The sequence below is a fragment of the Magnolia sinica genome, chromosome 17, assembly GCF_029962835.1.
Source record: "Magnolia sinica isolate HGM2019 chromosome 17, MsV1, whole genome shotgun sequence".
Lineage (NCBI taxonomy): Eukaryota > Viridiplantae > Streptophyta > Magnoliopsida > Magnoliales > Magnoliaceae > Magnolia > Magnolia sinica.
Window position 1 is genome coordinate 17,516,019 of NC_080589.1, and position 16,305 is coordinate 17,532,323.

Sequence of the window (16,305 nt, forward strand, 5' to 3'; positions counted from 1 at the left end):
CACAGCCCGGGATAATGAAAGAAGAATTAGCTCAGCCTAGCAATTGTTTCCACACCATCGCCTAATTAAATGGACCAGTGCCATAACTCCGCATTCTTCGAGTTACTAGTCCACAGTCTTCAGGAACTGCCTGATCGAAGCTAAATTGATGAGCAAAATGACTGAGATTGTATGGTTCTCTCCAAAATTTTGTTCCCTTCCTCATTGAGAGACTACACGATTTAATTGACAAGAATGCTCTCTCCCTGGGTAAGCGACCATGTGTCCGACTTGTCTATGTCCGTTGTGTAGTGAGGCAGACAGAAATGAAAATAATTAATCTTGGCATCGAAGGAGATGGCATCTTTCACCCAGTTATAGGATCTCTTTGTCATGGCCCTCTATTGAAAGAACCAGAGGGGAATCTGAGAAGGATGAACATAAGCTTTCTCCGAAACTTCGAAAGTCCACGGGAAATAGACGTCGAGTCAGCCAATGAAGTAGTGTCATGACATGTAAGTAAAAGTAGAGCCGGTGAAAGGACTTTTTATGTGAGAAGCGATATCTCTGAAACCTCTATAAATTGAACATAGAGCAGAAGGAGCAAGAGAGTATTTGACCCCTTCGGCCATAGCACCAACTACTACAAACAGTGAGGGACAGATGACATCTGCTGACTTGGAGCTGGAAAAAACCACTATGCTTAGGCAGTAAGTGATAAACACCGCGAGCTCCCCATAAACAGAATATTCAGCGCGCTCTTTTATGTTCTTGCGAAGGCGTTCTAGCTCTCGCGAATGGTTACCGTTAAACCTAGAAGAAAAGGAGAAGTAGGTGAAATCAAGGTTATGTATTAAGACATAATAAAAACGCTAATTTGAAAAGAAGAAAGATTACCGAAAAGCTTTGCTAAAATGGTCTCACCATTAAATAGGGTGAATCTTGTGAATGTTTGGAAACTTGGACATCTACTTAAAGAGTTCAGCGGTTGTTTCTGAGATGGAGGTGATATGGTCAGGCAAAGAGACAAAGGCTAATTCGTCATTAGTAGGGACAAATTCATCAAAGAATTTTTAGTTATCAGCAGACCGGTGATTCTATGAATATCCGAGAGTGTAATGCTCATTTCGCCTTCGGGGAGATGGAAAGAATTGGTGGAAGGGCACCAATAATTGGGAAAAGCCTTCAAAATAGAAGATTCCTTATAGAAGGATATGATGTTGCTTCAACCGCGGTGTAGATATCTATCTTGGATAACCTCCCCACATGCTTCGCAAGAACTATCATAGCCCATTCAGAAGAATAATTGCGGGGAGTCAAGAGGCCCATTGTTCTGAATTCTTTAGGACTCCAAATGAGGCAACATTCGCTGAAGCGCTGCTGGAGCATCTCGTAAAAACAAGTCGGGTATAAGCTGTGAGGATCGTAAGATAGGGTGAGGAAGATCATGGAATGAATATCATCGATTTGCTGTCTCGGTTTCGTCGGCCGCAGAATGCCTTCCAGTAATCTTAGTTCTCTGAACAACCAAGACTCTGTATAAGCTAGTCTTGGCTCTGTGGATGGGGGATGGAAGTGTGTTGATGCATTCGGTGAAGCCGAAAGTAGGGATCATCGGCTCCTTAATGTAAGCGGGGCACTTAGACTCTCTAGCTTGAGAAGATAATGGGTTAAGTAATTCCCGATGGGACAGATGTTCAGTGAGGGGATTGACAGCAATGAAAGTTCTTTTTGTGCAGTCCATGATGAGAAGGATCAAAGTCTTGAAAAAACTAAGGTTCAGAAAATTGGCTAAGTCTGGGAAAATGGCTAAGGGTCGGTTGCGTGGGTCGCGCAACCAAAGTTCGTTGCACGGACTCGCGTAATGGGTTTATGCCTTGCACGAACGGGATGTCTGTTGTGCGAGTCGCGCAACCAGATTCAATTGCACGGGGAAGAAATAAGCGAGATAGAGCTTCGCTGTAGGAAATGGGAAGTGAGAGAATGAACTGGGACTAGATATTTATAAAGGAACGAGGCTAAGTACAGTACTCAGGTGCCGGTTGCGCGGGTCGTGCAACAACTTCAAGAAGTCCATAAATTTGAGAAGATTCATCCTAATTCTTTGATTCAAAAGAACAAAGAATAGATCAAGAAGGCATTTGTTGGAGCATAAAAATAATGAAGAAAGATTGAAAGGAGTAGAAGATCAGAAATTAAAACATGAATTGAAGAAATGAGAAACAAAGAAGAAGATCAAATATCTTATTCAGTGGTTGCGTGGGTCGCGCAACCGATTTCCTCCATTGCGCCGGTCGCAACCAAGATTAGAGACAGTTTATTTTAGACAGTTAGATCCGATGCAAGGTGGGTCCCATGGTACAAAGATCGAGGGTTCGCATGTGTGGAGGCCTATAAATACCCCACTCCCCCTCTCATTTGAGAGAGAGAAGAATTTTGGAAGAAGAGCAGAGCTCTGGAAGAATACTAAAGGTGAGAGAGCTAGTGTCAAGAGTGATTGCACGGGCCGCGTAACCAACAAGTTTGTTACGCGAGTCGGGCAACCAAGCTATTATATAGCCAGTAATGAAAGGGGCCAAGATACTGCCGAAATTGTCAAGTTCTATCTTTGTCGTTTCAAGCTCTCCTTTTGCTTAAGGGACAAGCTCAAAAGGGGGAAAGATCAAATGATCAAACCCGCACAACCATTCCTCATAGAGAGATGATCAAAGCAGATATCGAAATGCTTCCGAATTTGATATTTAGATTCAACATTTGAACTTTGTTAATTTATGTATTTCAAATGATCTATCTTAAAATCAAAGGATATTAGAGGATGTAAATGAACTCAACAATATTAATACAATAATTGTTCTATATATTCTTTCTTTGTTACGTCCTTTTATGCCTTTATACTATTTTATCGTGCCTTTTACGTATTTTATCTTGCCTTTACACATATCCTTTACATGCCTTTTACCTATTCTCAAATTTCTATTACTTTCCTTTTATTTTCATTTTAAATCAATCATTGGCCCTTTAAGATTTTTACGTAACATCCATGGTAGGGCGCCTTCCTGAGTTTATGTGAGGCTATGGATACAAGCCTTACTCTTGCCTTTAAATCATTATGAGATGGCCTTAACCACTCTCCTCACGTTCGAGTTGACCTTCGTCACTCGCCTCTTATTCAAGCTGGTTATTGTCACTCATGAGACGACCTTAACCACTCTCCTCACGTTCGAGTTGACTTTCGTCACTCGCCTCTTATTCAAGTTGGTTATTGTCACTCGCCTCTTGTACCTTAAGGGCTAGACAAGTGTCTTGATATTTTTAACCTTAGGTAGATTAAGGATTACTCCTTGATGCAAGTATTATGTTGGAATCCCTCCTCTAGCAATTGATTAAATATCGTGGACATAATGCGCTTTCGGTAGTGGCCCTAGAGCGACACGTAATTTCCATGTTTCTCGGATTGATGGTGTCCTGGTTGGTGTGCGTGAGACGTTCTATATACATAGTACATCAATTTCGAGTTATGGGGGGGAGAGTTAGTTGTCACAAATAGTCACTCTAATATCTGGGGGCGTATTCTTCTGGTTTATGTGTTGTGGCCATCTTAGGACAATCGCATAAAACCATGTTAAGCGTGGGACACACCGGCGAATATCCATAGTATGGGATTCGGGTCGAGTTAGATAGCTTTAATCATATTCCACATTGTAGCGATTGCTAAGTGTGATACACCGTATATACTTTGCTAGGCATGCATCTCATATAATTGATTATGCATTGATACTTATTGTAGTGTGGAGTACTTGACATATCAGAATATTTATCTTGCTTTTATGAATCTCTTAAATTACTGTTAATCTTAAAGGATAACCATCACTATGATTAGGGTGTTGACCCTCTCCCAACCATACAGATTATGTAGGTGACGTCAGTGTTTAAATTATTGTCGACAATATCGAATTGTCGCCGATAATATCGGTATCACTGGCCTAGCGAAACCGAAAACCTAATTTTTCATTTCTCTTCCCGATATCGCCGATAATGTCGGTTTTCTGATATTTTCTAGATATCGATGGCCAATTACCCCATTTTACCATGTTTTCGGTGATAAAATAGTCGAAATCCCAGAAAAAAGAAGAAGAAGAAGAAGAAAATACCTATTTTTTCGCTTCGATCGATTTGAAGAGAGAAATCCCCAAAAATAAATTCCATTTTTCGTCAAGATCCTTGAATGGCGACTCCTCCGGTTTGCCAGCCCCGAATCCCGCTGGCAGGGCTACAAAAATTCGGAGAGTTGTAGAAATTTTTGAAATTTTGGGAACGAGGGGGAGGGATCTTCGGTTTTGAAGGAATTTGGGGAAGGATTTTTTATTTTTAAGGGGACGCAGATTAGGTACGCTCAGGTTAATCGTGCGACTAATAACTTGAAATGTTTCCAAGTTTTGTGGGTCCCACCATGATATGTGTTGTATCCACATGGTCCATCCATTTGTAGAGATCATTTTATGGCATGATTCAAGGAATGGGGTAGATCAAAAGCTTTAGTGAACCCCACCACAGAAAACTGTGGAGAGAGTGACCGTACTGTTGAAACCTTCCTAAGGTCCAGTGGACTGTTTATTTGAGATCCAATCTGTTCATAAGTTAATAGTGTGACGTTAAATAAGGCTATTAACAAATATCATCTTGATCAAAAACTTCTGCAGCCCTTATAAGTTTTTTATGGTAGGCATCACTTTGTCCACTATTTTCTGTGGTGGCGTCCACTCAAGATTTGGATCTGACTCATTCTTTGCCTAATGCCCTAAAATGGTATCTCCATATGTATTTACGGTGTGGATACACAACATACATCATGGTGGGACCCAATAACTTGGTGACGTAACTTAGTCGCTACGTGTCAGTAGATAATCCGCATCCATTTCAAATAAGTGAGTTGCGTACGCACACCCTTAGCATACTGGGATGCTTAGGTGGGGTCTACCATGATATTTTTTTGAAAAATCCACCCTGTCCATCAGTTTTTTCAGATCATTTTAGGACATGAGCCCAAAAACTAAGTGTATCCAAAACTCAAGTGGGTCACAGGAGAGGAAACAGTGAAGATTGGTGACCATCGTTTAAACATTCATGTAACCACAAAAGTTTCATATCAGGCTAAACTTTTTGTGTTTTCACTTCATCTCAATGGGAATGAACTTATAAATGGTTTGGATGGCATATAAACATCAAGGTGGAGCCCGGGAAGGTTTGAAGGGTAGCAAACTCTTTCTACAGTTTTCCTTCTTGTATGGCCCACTTTAGTTTTGAATTCACCTGATGCTTGGTATCAAGTCCTAAAATGATCTGGAAAAATGGATGGATGGGGTGGATTTTTTGAAAATATCATGGTAGGCCCCACTAAGCATCCCAGCGCAGGAAATTCTTGTAAAAGCTTTCCCGCATGGATGTGTGTTGAGTATGCTCTTATGGTACTCAGTAAACTCTGTTGGGTCCACTCTAAATTCATGTGGTTTATCCACGCCGTCCATCTATTTTTTTCAGATCATTTTAAGGGTTGAGCCCAAAATTAAAGTATATCAAAATCTCAAGTAGACCATATCAAAGGAAACAATGGAAGTATTGATTTCCACCGTTGAAACCTTTCTAAGGCCCCCAGTGATATTTATTTATCATCCAAGCTTTTCATAAGATCACACAGACACGGATGAGGTAAACACAAATATCATCTTAATCTAAAACTTTTGTGGGCCCCCAATAACTTTTCAACGGTAGACTTCAATTCACGTTGTTTCAAGTGGTGTGGTCCATTTGAGCTTTGGTTATGATTAATTTTTGGTTTAAAGACCTAAAATTATATGATAAAATGTATGGACGGAGTTGATACAATGAATGAACGACGGTGGGGCCCACAGAGTTTACTCAATACACTTAGAGTTACTCAGTACGTAGTCTGCTTCCTTTAGCACGGAATCGGATTAGCTACTCCCACTGCCACCAGCCAATGGCTGGTGGTCGGTGCTTTGTGGACCCCACCATGATGTACATGTTTCATCCATGCCGTCCATCTATTTTTTTAGATCATGTTATTATATCAGACCAAAAATGAAGTATATCCCAATCTCAAGTGGACCACATTACAGAAATAGTTTTGAATGAACATCGACCATTAAAACTTTTTGGGGGTCATAAAAGTTTTGGATGAAGCTAATCTTTGTTTTTATCCTTCATCTGGGTTCGTATGACCTAATCAATAGATTGGATGTCAAATAAACAGTATAGTAGGTCTTAGGGGGATTTTAACGGTGAATATCCAATCACTATTGTTTACCAGTGGTGTAGTCCACCTGAGATTTATATCCCTCTCATTTTTTGCATAAAGCCCTAAAAATGATCTGTAAAAATATATGAATGCAATGGATGAAACACATACATCATGGTGGGGCTCACAGAGTATCGACACCATGATGTGTGTGTTATATCCACACCATCCATCCATTTTTAGATATCATTTTAGGGTATGAACCAAAGAATGAGGCAAATAAAAATTTATAAGCTTGCGTTTGTATTATAAAAACTCATTTTGATTAGTATTTGAGTAATTTCTTACTGCAACGCAGGCCTTTGGCCCCCATTAAATGGAAACTTATTATTTAATGCATTCTTTTTGCAATTTTTCATTCCTGGCTATGTAAATATATGTATTTAGGCATGTCCTGAAGTTTCACTGAAAAATTCTACCATTTTCTCCATGTTTCCCCATATTCCCCTGCATTTCCGGTTATCGGCGATATTATTAGCGATAACAATATTATATCTTTATCTCCGGCCAGTGAAACTTGTAGCGATACCGACAACTCAAACACTGGGTGACGAACAGATTGAAGACTTAAAGAACTACTTCCCTTTAGAAGATTATATGAAAGAATGAGAAGACAGATTCATGATCTAGTTTTATACTTCCGTTGCAAACTCGATGAATGTAATAAGCTTCTATTGGGAAGGCCTTTGATTATTTTTTTCACTCTGATGAAATATAATCAATACAGTTGATTTTATTCTCGTGAGTGTTACCTTTATGAATGTATCTGAATGTAAACCAAATAAAAAATTAGGGTGCGATTTTAGAGCATCCAGTTTATACATTATTAACACCCAGTTTTCACGGGCACAAGTATAAACTCTAGCCGTGAAATTTTGAGATGTTACAAAAAGGGAGATGCCCTAGCTTCCCCAAATTGCTAGATGAATAGTCTTAATCAATCACTCGGATAACATAACCATTCACCGCATTGCACTAAAATAAGATGTGGCGTATTAGGCGTTAAAGTCGTGTATTGAGGGAATGTTATCATTTGCAAACCAGGTGGTCGAAGTCACGTGTTGAGGGAGTGTTGGATTGTAAGTGCATGCATCATTTCATAAGCCCATTACACGCATTAATAAGAGTAATTAGGAAGTGACTGTTTGTATTGCTTTATCATTCATGTACTATTAGACTTGATAATATGTGTAACTCATGCTTTATTCAGCCATTGAGTTGATCACTCACTCCTACTTTGGGACGGTGTTTTAAAACACCAACCAAATGCCAATATAAATGCAGGGACCACCGAGGCTGATGCATTGGACTAGACGGGTGTAACAACCCCAATCCTAGTAGTCAGTCATGAACACTTATGCGTACAAACATACATCATGAGGAAGGTGGTGAATGCTAAGAGACATGGTAAAATATGAAAAGGCCGAGCTATATGTCCTGGGGGGGTGAATAGGACTATGCCAAATAAAAAATAATAAGCAGAATAAAGATAACAGATAGCCAAATAAAATGTAAATAACTAAAGGAAATAACAACCTCAAAAATCAAGTATTGAAAGGTTGATACAAACTTGGTTCTAAGGACAACCTGATACCAAAAACCAATAGTTTATGGTAGGACAACCTTACTATAACGTGGGTGAGTATCAAAAACTCAAATTGAAGAGGATATGAAAGAAATATAATCTAATCTATTACAACATTCACCACACAATGCTGAAATGTAAAGATTACAATATTCACGTCCACAAATACATCCCACAATCTTATACTATAAAAGATAAATAAATAAGCCACACATCCACCCAACACAAAGAATTATAGTGATTCGCTTGTGTGTACACCAACTATTAAACAATAGCTACACAACTACTCCACTCCTAATATCCACTCCCTCGGAATATTAGCATTCACTAATCTAAATATAAGTTTTTCAAGGTTCACTAAAACTTTCACAATTGTGTCTTTCAAGTGGGCTTACACAATTCAAAAACCCCACACTTTGAGTTTTTTTGGATCACCTCAGACAAACCAAAACTAGAGATTTTCTGGAACAATCTCATAATCAGAAATAAATTGAATTACAGAAAAAGCAAAAACTTATCTATATGACGATTCTAAAGCAGCCCGGTAGAACCAACTTGATGATGACGTAGATGTTCAACGTTCAATCTCACAAGTGTATAGGGTTCTAAGTCTAAATATTTTTTAATTAAATCAGAGAGGGCTTTATATTGATTTTGATCTCAAGAAAGGGTAAATCGGATATCCCTTTTCAATATAAGAATAGAATAGAGATTCAAAATTAAATTACAAGAGCTACTTTAAAGAATCTAAAATATGCACAAAATAGTTTAGAATGTACTCAAAATAATCTCAGAGTGATTGCTTAAGAATGATAAGAATTGAAAAGAAAATTCTGAAATTCGAGCACTATTTATAAGTAAAAAATCGGTTCGCACGACTGGCCTTTGGTTAGCTACCACTAGCCTTATCCAAACAGATTTTCAAAAATTCTGCTACGATAAGATTTTTCAATTGTACGACTTGCCTTGTGGGTCCCATGACTGATCGAGTGGCCTGCTCAACTGGTCGTGGACACCACATGATTGGTCGTGTGAGTCCAGATTACACGCTGGAAAATGAGTCGAGCATTACACGACTGGTCAAGCACTATTCACACGACTAGTCGAGCAGTTTTCAGGACTAGTAGTAAACCAAAAGAAAATTTCTGAAAATTCATAACAAATACTGGACTGGTCATGGAAATACTAGGACTAGTCGAGCTAGTGCTAGGGCTAGTCGAAATAACAGAATTTTACACTTATAAAATGACTAAAATGACCGACTGAAAGTATGAAATGATCTAATCATGATCTAAGGTCAATCTAGGTCAATCATACCTTACTTGTGAGATAGAATATATCAACACTTAATCTATTGATCACTTTAGTAGCTTTAATTCTTACGATCTTCAAATCTTGAACTCGACATACCAAACATAATCTTCAACTAGGTCTTGAGTTATTGGACTTTTCTAGTTCTAAATCTTAAACCGCAATGTTATTAAAAACTAAGTCTTCACTCAATATATGAAAGTCTTCACTTCTTCCAATTTGAAGATCTCGGTAAGTTCGTCATAGATATTGGCAAGATAGATTTAGCATGAACAAAACGAATGTTAAAGATTCAAAGTTAACAGATGCACAAGCTTGATACAAATCAAGATACAAACTTGAATTGGTTTGGCACACCAAAATTTGACAATACTTAAGGTTTATCACCATAGCACTTTCAATCTCCCCTTTTATCAACTTTGTGACAAAACTAAAATTACAATATGCAATAGATATTTAAACAACACATTGCACAAACATGATGATATCATGCACAATAATCAACAATAATCAACTCTCCCCCTTAATCCATTACTCTCTACAAAAAAAATATTAACCACATTTTTCATCATATCATATCCTCATATCATTCAACAATGTTCTCCCCCTTTTTGTCACAACATGACAAAGGAAGTGAATAATGATAAATGAAGATAATAAGAGAGCATGTAGAATAAATAACTACTCATCTAAATCAAATAAACAGAGTATCTGAACTAAATAGATAAGAGTTTAAACAAAATTATCCACTCAGTCATAGGGAAAAGAGTTAGAATAAAGTTATTACAGATATCATCTAAATCAAAACAAAACTAATCAGATCCTGAAGAAGGAGCAGAAATAGATAGATAAATTTGATGTAAACCCTTATTAATGCGCCTTATATATTTACGCATGTAAGCAAATTGAGAATCCTGGGTTACACGAATCTGAGCCACCTGTTCCTCAAGAGTATGCAACCTCTCAGCGAAACCAGAAGGCTGATAATTAGGGTCAGCCTAAGAATCTGATTCAAGTTCATCAAATAAATCATCCATATTAAGTCTTCTTGAGGAAAAGTGTCAGCTTCTTCAGCTTCTTCATCTCCTCCAGCATTCCCCTCAACTTGACCAGGTGCTAAGTCCAAGTTCATCTTGTTGATATTAGAATTATTAAATAGACGGAGATTAATAGAACCTTCCCCAACAGGCATAACTACCAAGGCATGAGTAGTTAAGGCAGTCATAAGATAAGCGAAAAGAATATCGCTATGACCAGGATGAAGATGAAACTGAATAATATGATGACAGATAAGAGAAGGAAGACAGATGTGGATGCCAGATACAACTAAATGCATAATACAGGCTATAAAAGTGGTCAGCTCAGTCTTGTTACCTAAGCGAGGATAGACATTCGAAATAAAAATCCGATGCAAGACCTTATATCTGAGCAACATATATTTGGAACTGAGCACAATACCGCCGTTCCATTCTTCATTCATGTTACAGAGAACTCTCGTAATCAAATATTTAGCATTTTCAGAAGGTCTAGCTTGTAAAGTGGATATGAGTACGCTGTCATTAACAACAGGTATATTCATAATTGTTAAAATCAAATGACGGTCTACCTTAATTGGACCTTCTCTAGTTGACACAGTAAATGTCAAATTATCTTGAGAGAACTCAGTAATACAAGCATACATGCCCTGAATAATGGATTGGTATGCAAGACCGCCCTAAGATAGTATGTTTTCCTAACCTACAACATAAAGGAGAGGGACAATGTTGAAGTGCTCAATATGATCAATAATGACAACACATTCAACAATAACATTACTAAGACAGAAATCCCGCACACTCTCGGGATCCTCTTCGGGAGGCCTAAGGTGACGCACGGTAATGAGTGCGGAACAAGATAAAGAGGGACCACGAGTAGTTCTCTACCTATTTCTTCCTTCCATTGCAATAAGAAAACAAGGAAACAAAGGTTTACAAAAAGGAATGAAAGGATTCCAAGCAAATCATATTTTAAGGAAGAAACTCTTTCAAACCACCATAAATCTTGAAACAAGAAGCAAAATCAAGATTAAGGGTAATCAAAGAACTTACATTCACAAGGAAATAAAAAATGAAGCACTAACCGGAGAGTAATCGGAGATGGGTTCAACCGGGGAGAAGAAGAAAGAAATGAAAAAAAAATGACTTTTTCCCAAATAAAAACCCAATTCACACGTTTCACGATTGGTCGTGTATATACTCGACCGGTTGTGCCATGACTGGTCGAGTGTGTACTCGACTGGTCGTGTAACACTGAAAGTGTGTAATTTTACATATATTTAAATAATAATAATAAATACAAAATAATATATACATACATTATGATACAAATGAGCACAAATCATTAGTTCATATTGCACATACCAAGATCAATTTTCAATTTTGCAAATCGATTTCAGTTTTGTGAATATGTTAGCTAGTTGATTCTCAGTCTGAATATATTCTAATAAAATTATCTTTTCTTCTACCAATTCATGAATATAATGATACCTAATATCAATGTGCTTGGTTCGTGAATGCTGAATAGGATTTTTAAAAATATTAATTGCGCTTGTGTTATCACAATATAAAATCATAGATTCTTGCGTAATTCCGTAATCGCTTAGCATTCTCTTCATCCATACAGACTAAGTGCATGCATTACCTGCAACAATATATTTAGCTTCAGTAGTGGAGAGAGATACGGAACTTTATTTCTTACTTAGCCAGGAAACTAGACAATTCCCAACATAGAAACAACTACTACTGGTCAATTTACGATCATCAATGTTACCAGCTCAATCAGCATCCGTGTAACCAGCGAATTGCACACTAGTATCATGTGGATACCAGAGACCAAGATTAGCTGAATTAGCGACATATCGCAAAATTCGCTTAGCAACAATCAAGTGGGACTCTTTAGGGTCCGATTGATATCTGACACAAATTTCAACACTAAAAGCAATATCAAGTCGACTCGCAGTTAAATAAAGTAAACTTCCTATCATGCTGCGATACAACATAGGACCACTTTCTTACCTGTTGAATCCTTAGATAGTTTCAGAGTGGTACTCATTGGAGTATCAAAATTTTTTCCAATCTCAAATCCAAGCCTTTTAACTAAGTTAAGAGCATATTCGGTTTGAGAGATGAAGAATCCATCAGGAAGCTAGCTGTGTTAGTTACAACTTTAGGAAATAATTTAGTTCTCCAACCATGCTCATTTTGAATTTGGACTTCATAAGATCTGCAAACTCAACAATCATGTTAGCACAGGTAGATCCATAGATAATGTTATCAACATAGATTTACACTATTAAAATATGATCATTATATTTCTTAACAAATAATGTTTTATCTACATTCCCTATTACAAACTCATGACTTAACAAGAATTTAATTAATTTCTCCTACCATGCCAAGGGAGCCTGTTTCAAACCATAAAGTGCCTTTTTTAGGCGATAAACATGATTAGCATGCTTAGGGTCTTCAAAATTCTTTGGTTGTTCAACGTATACTTCTTCATGTAAATCATCATTTAAAAATACACTCTTAACATCCATTTAATATATTTTGAATTTTTTAAAACATGCAATGGATATAAATAGTCTGATTGATTTAAGACGAGCTACTGGGGCAAAGGTTTCATCATAATCAATACCTTAAATTTGAGTGTACCCTTGTATAACCAGCCTAGCCTTGTTTCTAATTATGTTACCAAGTTCATCAGACTTATTCTTGAAAATCTATTTTGTTCTGATAATATGTTTATCAATTGGTCTTGGAACTAAATACCAAACATCATTTCTCACAAACTGATTGAGCTCTTCTTGAATAGCTACAATCCAGTTTTCATTAGTAAGGGCTTCTTTTACGTTAGCCGATTCAATCTAAGATGTAAAACACATGTAGTTACACATGTCTTCTAATTGTTTACAAGTGCATACACCAGTGAGGGAATTTCAATGGATTTGATTAGTAGGATGATCTTTATTTGATCGTTGTTCAGTGTTATTTTAATTAGATGAAGTTTATCAATTAGAAGAACCTCATCATCTTCTAAACTTGAAACAGGTGTATTCAAATGATCATCAATGACCACATTAACAGATTCTTGTATTACACCGGTCCTCTTGTTAAGTACCTGAGATGCTCAACTATTCAGAGCATACCCTAAAAATATCCCTTCATCACTTTTAGTGTCAAATTTACCTAGATGTTCTCGGTCATGTAAGATATAACATTTACTGCCTAAAATTCAAAAGTATTTGATAGAAGGCTTCTCATCAAACCACATCTCATAAATCGTTTTATTATTTAATTTTCTAATGTAAACACGGTTAATTATATAATAAGCAGTATTTACGGCTTCAGCCCAGAGATTTTTAGGAAACTTCATACTATTCAACATAACATTTGCCATTTCTTGAAGCACCCTATTTTTTCTTTCCACTATCCCATTTTATTGTAGTGTTTTGGGAGCAGAATATTCATGTGATATTCCTTGGTCAGTACAAAATTTCTCAAAACTGTTATTTTCAAACTCAGAATCATGATCGCTACGGATATTAGTGATTTGTAACTCTTTTTCATTTTGGATACGTTTAAGTACCCTTTTTACTTTGTCGAGAGTTTCAGATTTCTCTCTTAAGAAGACTACCTAAGTATACCTGGTAAAGTCATCTACAATGACCAGAATATACTTCTTGCCACCTCGACTTTCCGTTCTAGTTGGTCTAATGAGATCCATGTGGAGAAGTTCAAGTGGTGTAGATGTGGCAGTGGAGTTTATCTTTTTGTGAACACTCCTAGTTTTTTTACCAATCTGGCACTTACCACATATCTTATCTACTTTCTTTATTTTGGGTAAACTTCTTACCAATTCACTTTTGCTCAATCTATATAAGTTGCGGTAGTGTATATGTCTTAGGCGCTTATGCCATAGTTCGGTCTCATCGGTATGGACCATGTAACACAATAGCTTAGATGAGCTTGAGTCACTAACTATATAGCAATTCTTAGAAGTTCTGTGACCAGTTAATATTACAGAATCATTCTTATTTAAGATTTCACACTTTTGGTTTGAAAATTTTACACTGTGATTATTATCATAAATTTGAGAAATGCTTAGTAAATTATGTTTTAAACCTTCTGCATATAAAACATTCTCAAATAGAGGGAGGTTAGGGAGTTGAACCGTACCTTGGCCAACAATTTTACAGTTGCTACCATCACCGAATGTAACTGAACCATCAGTCATGTCTTTAAGACTGGTGAACAGACTTTTGTCACCTGTCATATGTTTGGAGCAACCACTATCCAGGTACCACTTTGAATGGCTCATGGCTATAAATGTGGTGTGGACAACCAAACAAGCAACCTTAGGGACCCATTTCATTATAGTTTTGGGTTTAGGAGCATAGTTGGTCTTCTTTTGATTATAATTGTTATACTTCCTACTCACTGAGTTAGATTTTAAGAGCTCCTTAAGTCAATAATTTTCTCAACTAAAGGATTACAGTTCTGATATTTATAGTTGATATGGTTCTTTTTAGGATTTAAGGACTGAAAAGTTTTAGTCGTTTTATAAAATTTTGATTTAGACTTTTCCCTTTTGAGTTAGAAGACTTTCCTTTAACAAATTTAGGAGGAGTATTCTTATATTTGGGAGGAGTATTTTTATCGTAGCCTAATACATATCAATCACCACATTTTCTGGATCCAGATAGAAGTTTTTCTAATTTAGGGTCACCTTGGCATACCTCTATGTGTCCTTTAAAGTCAAAAGTGAAGAGACTTCTAGTTTTAGGTTTTCATTTTTAGATTTTAAGTTTTCAACCTGGGACGTTTTGAAATCTAAGTCACACTTAGTTTTTTTAAAGTAATCTGAAAGGTGTGATTTTTCCAAAACTATATTATCAAAATTCTCTTTCAATTTTAAAAACTTTTCTTTCTGAAGTTTTAATTTAACAACTATTTTACAACTTTCCCTATATAGGGCATCATAAGCATCCTGAAGTTCTTCTTCATTCTCATGATCACTTCCCAGATTTTCTTCACTGGTTGTATCATTATCTGAGAAAGTGAACTTGGCTAGAGTCATTAGGGCTTTAACATCATTACCCGACTCGGTTTCAAAATCTTCTGACTTAAAAGAAGCTTCAAAGCAGAAAGATTCATCCCATATAGCCAACATACCTTTCTTTTTAGGTTTGTCCTTTTTAGGACATTTGTTTGCTAGATGCCCATATTCATGGCAGTTGTAGCATTGACTGTCTTTTAAAGATTTTCAATTTTTAGATCTTGATCTTTTCTTTTCAATAGGTTTTTGAACATCAATCCTCTTTTTTACTTTTGAAAATCTTGTAAAACTTTTTAGCTAAAAGGGTCATATCATCTTCAGAAGTTTCTAAATCAGAATTGTTATTTTCATGAGAAATACGTTTAGAAGTCTTAAGAGCGATAGATTTACGTTTCAGAGCTTTAAAGTTTAACTCGTAGGTTTGTAAAGAACCAACCAGTTCTTCAACCTACATATGGTCTGTATCATAAAGTTCCTGAATGGTCATGACTTTTGAATTGAATCTTTCAGGTAGTGAGCATAGTATCTTTGCACAGACTTTGCTTTCTGGGATACTATCTCCAAGACCCCACATAGAGTTGATTATGTCATTCAACTTAGTATAGAAGTCCATGAATGTTTCACTTTCGTCCATACGTATTTTCTCAAACCTAGTGATGAGGATTTATAATTTAGATTTCATGACAGTAGTCATACCCTCGTGTGTCATTTGTAAGATATCCCAAGCATGTTTCATAGTATCAAAAGATATAATTCTTTTGAATTCATCTGATGATAGTGTGCACGTAATTGCATTTAAAGCCTTGACATTAGCACTACTCTCAGTTCTCTGAAGAGTGGTCCAAGTGATAAAGGAGCAACTTTTAGAGTTTTATTTCCGTGAAGGCTTAGAACTTCAATAGTAGATGGAGTCCATTTAGTTACTGTGGCTTGCCACACATTCTCATCAATAGACCTCAAGAATTTTCTCATTCTGGCTTTCCAATAAGCATAATTAGAGTTATCAAAAGGAGGAGGT